At 43.6% G+C, this 5,276-nt stretch overlaps 1 protein-coding gene across 1 annotated transcript in view; it reads right to left on the bottom strand.

Moving 5' to 3' along the window:
• ADA2 (adenosine deaminase 2) overlaps positions 1-4,352 on the bottom strand; it is a 37,201-nt gene extending 32,849 nt beyond the window's left edge. Inside the window, exon 1 of the mRNA XM_003795469.3 lies at positions 4,302-4,352. The gene's annotated coding sequence lies outside the window, so the exon portion shown is untranslated. The remainder of the gene's footprint in view (positions 1-4,301) is intronic.
• Positions 4,353-5,276: the final 924 nt, after the last annotated feature.

Below are 5,276 nucleotides of genomic sequence, written 5' to 3'. Positions count from 1 at the left end.
CCACACACAGAATGAAATATCATCTAATCATCTACTCCAGTTAGATGGCTATTATTTAAAACACACACACAAGCTCAGTACCTATAACTCAAGAGGCTAAGGCACCAGACACATACACCAGAGCTGGTTGGTTCAAATCCAGCCCTGGCCTGCCAGACAATGACAAATACAACCAAAACATAGCCAGGCGTTGTGGTGGGCATCTGTGGTCCTGGCTACTTGGGAGTCTGAGGCAAGAGAATTGCTTCAGCCCAGGAGTTTGAGGTTGTTGTGAGCTATGATGCCACGGCACTCTACCCAGGGCGACAGCTTGAGGCTCTGTCTCCAATCAATCAATCAATCAATGAATAAAATAAAATAAAACACACACAAAAAAAACATACAAAAAAATAACACATGCTGGTTAGAATGAAAAGGGAACTCTTACACGCTGTTTGTGGGAATTAAATTGTATAACCACAATGGAAAATACTATAGAGATTTTGCAAAAAACTAAAAATAGAACTACCATATAATCCAACAATCCCACAACTGTGTATGTGTCCAAAGGAAAATAAATGGGAGTTTGAGGTTGCTGTGAGCTGTAATGCCACGGCACTCTACCCAGGGGGACAGCTTGAGGCTCTGTCTCAAAAAAAAAAAAAATAAAATAAAATAAATGACTATATCAAAGGGAGACTTGCACCCCCATGTTTAATGCAGCACTATTCACAATGACAAAGATACGAAATTAACCTAAATATCCACTGAGGAACGAATGGATGAAGAAAATGTGGTATATTTACACAATGGAATGCTATTTGGCCATTAAAAAGAAAACTGAAATCCTGTCATTTGCAGCAATATGGATGGAACTGGAGGTCATTAAGCTAAATGAAATAAAATAAGCCAGGCACAGAAAGACAAGTCTTGCATGTTCTTTCTTATGTTTGGGAGCTAAAAACTTGATTTCAAGAACAGAGAAATACGGGCGGTGTCTGTGGCTCAAGGAGTAGGGCGCCGGCCCTCATGCTGGAGGCAGTGGGTTCTAACCCACTCCCAGCCAAAAACTGCAAAAAAAAAAAAAAAAGGACATAGAAAATAGAACAATAGATACTAGAGACTGGGAAGGGCGGGTGGGTAGAGATGAAGAGAGTTGGTTATGGGTAAAACATACAGTTAGATGGAAGCTTGTGTAGAAGAGAGGACATGAAATGGTACCAAACAAAGACATGATAAACACTCAGGGTGATGGGCATCCCAAATACCCTGACCTGATCCGCACACATTGTTTGCTTATATCAAGGTACCTCAAAAATAGGTACAACTATTGGGCGGCGCCTGTACCTCAGCAGGTGGGGCGCTGGCCACAGACACCCAGGCTGGAGGGTTAGAACCCAGCCCGGGTCAGCTAAACAGCAATGACCACTGCAACAAAAAAATAGCCGGGCATTGTGGTAGGTGCCTATAGTCCCAGCTACTTGGGAGACTGAGGCAAGAGAATTGCTTAAGCCCAAGAGTTTTAAGTTGCTTGAGTCCAAGAGTTGGAGGTTGTCATGAGCTGTGACATGACAGCACTCTACTGAGGGCAATAGAGTAAGACTCTGTTTAAAAAAAAAAAAAAATTGGTAACCTATCCTAAATACATTTTTTCTTTTCTCTTTGCCGCTTGTGATGACAGCTCCTATATCTGTCTGATGCACTAGACAATCCTAATTTCACTGTGGAATACCTTTCCTGTAGCAGGGGAAACACAAATATGTGTTGGTTCAAATTATATGTATTTAATTTTAAAAAATGAAAATGAAGAATAAGTAAATAGATATAACCAGAGAACACAGGATCGCAAAACATTTTAATACGGCCTCCAACATGAAAATAAACGAAAATAAAACACACAGAGCTGGAGACTCCAGGAGGAATGAAGCAATGTAGGAAATCAAAGAAAAATCCAAGAGAATGATAATATCCTCAGAGGCAAAGGAAAAGATACTGTATCTGTAAAACAGGAAAAGGAGGTTATGAAGAAAATGAACAGAGAAGGAGAAAGAAAGCTTTTAGAAATTAAAAAGGCAAGTGCTGAAATTTAGAATTTTTATTGGCAATATTAAAAAAATGAAAGTGAAGAAAATCTTTTAGAAAGTAGAATCAAATAGGAGGGAAGAAAATGAGATGATTGGGCGGCACCTGTGGCTCCAGGAGTAGGGTGCCAGCCCCATATCCCAGAGGTGGCGGGTTCAAACCCGGCCATGGCCAAAAACTGCAAGAATGAAAAAGAAAGAAAGAAAGAAAATGAGATGATTATTGGTTCAGGAAAGCCAACCCCTCCGTACTGGAAATTTCAGAAGGAAAAAGAAAAAAAACAAAAATAGGGGGGAGGAAATAAGCAAACAAGTAATATAAGAAATTATTCTGGAACCGAAGTCCTGTGTCTTCAGATTGAAAGGACTTGTCAGGTATCTAGCACAGCTCAGTGAATTACTCAGTGGCCATGTCAAGATCCATCATCTTGATAGCTCAGAACATAAGCATTTAAAAAAAAGATTCTAAAAGCTTCCAGAGAGCAGCTAGTCCAGGCTAGCAGAGAGCCGTGAATTAAAGAAGGAAGGGAATTTATTAACCATCTCCTCATGCCAGGCACTTTTACCCTTTATGTGCGTTATCTATCTGAATTTCGTTTAAGAATTATTTCTACATACTTGGAAATATGACACAATATGCCCAGAAGAATCAAGACTGTAACTGAGGAAACCTTAGGAACAGCCTCAAATTAGTATCAGTCTCTCACTGTGCCAACATGGGTGACTCACTAATGTCTGTTGGCCTCAGGGTCCTTCTTGTAAAATGGGTGACTTGGCAGAGAATAGTGGTTCTCAAAGAGTGATGCGTGAATGGGTAATTTTTACTTTCATTTTTATTTATTTATTTATTTATTGGCCAGGGCTGGGTTTGAACCCGCCATCTCCAGCATAAGGGGCTGGCACTCTACTCCTTTGAGCCATAGGCTCCACCCGGGTAATTTTTATTTTTATTTATTTATTTATTTTTTATTTATTTATTTTTTTGAGACAGAGTCTTACTTTGTTAGAGTGTCGTAGCGTCATAGCTCACAGCAACCTCAAACTCTTGGGCTCAACCGATTCTCTTGCCTCAGCCTCCCAACTACTTGAAACTAGGCGCCCAACACAACCCCTTGGTCAGGCTGGTCTGGAACCCATGAGCTCAGGGAATCATCCCACCTTAGCCTCCCAGAGTGCTAGGATTACAGGCGTGAGCCACTGCGCCCAGCCTGAGATGAGTGATTTTAATAGATATGTAGTTTCAAAGTGTATATCAACACATCACATCCATAGTATCGTGACTATTATTGCTTTGGTTAACATTAAAAGTTTAATAAGTTAATTTTTAAAATATCTTAAGTAAATAGAGGCTCCAAGATATGACCAAAATGGAAAGTTTGGTAATTGTTACATAGGGTTATCCAAGATTCTTCCCAGCCCTAGCATTCAATTATTCCATGGTCCATCAGATGCCCTAGAGGGGATTTTAAGAAAAAATTAGTACTACCAGCACTATGGTTATAGTCGGGGCTCTATCACCTGTGTCAGTCCTCAGCTTCACTAAGTCCTGACTCTCTTCTTAGACAAGTATCTGCCTGCAGCTGAGACCTCCAGGGCAAGGGGACGGTGACTTCTGTATCTCACCCCAACCCAGCCTGAGCTGCATTCTCCAGCCAGTGGGCCCAGCTCCTTGCCCTCGCTCCTTGGTGACACATAAGGGAGGCCAACAAGTTCCAAAATCTCTAACTCCATCCTCTCCAAGAAGGACCCCCAAAAGCATGTGTGTCCCAGCCTCTGTGGACCTTTCCTGGCCTGCTAGATAAAAGTTTAGCTAACACTGGTCAGGACCAGCTTGGTTCAAATATAAAGAAAAATAATTCCTATCAACACACTAGGAATACCTGTCAACAGCCTAGTAGTATGCCTACTCAGCATCTCTCCTTCCACAAAATTTTTCTTTTACTTTTAAAAGATAGTGGCCTGAAAACTCTAGAAAGTAGTTTGTTTCCATACTAAAAAGAAAGGGACAGGCCATGTGGATCTACGGGTCTGAGGGCACGTCCTCGGCCCCACAGTCGTTTGCAAGGGTCTGCAGTGGACAAAGCCTGTTCTTCCTCCACTGAAAGTCTCACATCCCCTTAGGTAGGGACGGGGAGGGGTGTGGGAGATAAACAAAGCCCCAACACCCCCCTGCCCAGCTACCTTCTGAATCTCACCGTCCAGGAGCTCCACCCAGACCCCCACGCATGGGACCCCAGTTACCTCAGACCAGGGCCAGAAACTGTTGCTTGTTTGCTTAGTGCCCCCAACAGCTGTCCCAGAGGCCCCAGAAAAGCTCAGCAGCTGTTTCGTTTCCTGCTGGGGCAGGTTTCACTTCTCTCTGGCCTGTGTTACACCAACCTCTCAGGAGAGGCGGGGAAGAAGGGCTCTGTGGGGCTGGGGCAGCTAGAGGACCAAGCACGGGGTTACGTGTGTGCGTGTGAGCTGATGTGCGTGTGTATGAGTTCATGTGCTTGTAGGTTTACGTGTATTTGGGGATGGGTGTCTATGTGCACTGTGTCTCTGAAGGTCCAGAACAAAATTTTGGACAACAAGCACCACACAGTGTCACTCTAAAATTGGTTCATGGCCTTTGGGAAGTGTCTCCTTCCTCAAAACGTGGTTGTGCATTGAGGGTTAGCAAGAGGGTGAAAAGGTAGCCTTGATATAATGTGAATGTTTTAGCCAGGTGAGAGGGCTCATGATTATAATCCTAGCACCCTGGGAGGCTGAGGCAGGTGGAGTGCTTGAACTCAGGAGTTTGAGACCAACCTAAGCAAGAGCTAGACCCTCCATCTTTAAAAATAGCCAGGCATCCCAGCAGGCACCTATAGTCCCAGCTACATGGTAGGCTGCAGCGGGATTGCTTGAGCCCAAAAGTTTGAGGTTGCTGTGAGCTAGGATACCAGGGTACTCTACCGAGGACCATAAAGTGATACTCTGTCTCAAAATAAATAAATAAGTAAGTAAATAAAATGTGCATGTTTTAGTGGGACAATCAGGGATGTGGGGGCAGCATAGAAGAGGGGTGAGGGTTCTGAGACAAGAGTTGGGTGTGGGGGGGACCAACAAAAACAACAGCTCGAAGGGAGGGAGAGGAGTGGACAAAGCTGAGGCCCAGCAGGGCTGGGAGTTGGAATTGGCTCTGCAGCCAGCTTACCCCTCCAGCTGTGTGGCAATGGCCATGTTATTTATTTA

The sequence above is a fragment of the Otolemur garnettii genome, unplaced genomic scaffold, assembly GCF_000181295.1.
Source record: "Otolemur garnettii isolate 467f Iridium unplaced genomic scaffold, OtoGar3 scaffold00092, whole genome shotgun sequence".
NCBI lineage: Eukaryota > Metazoa > Chordata > Mammalia > Primates > Galagidae > Otolemur > Otolemur garnettii.
The sequence above is the reverse complement of the archived record's forward strand: the minus strand, read 5'-3'. Positions and strand labels throughout refer to the sequence as shown.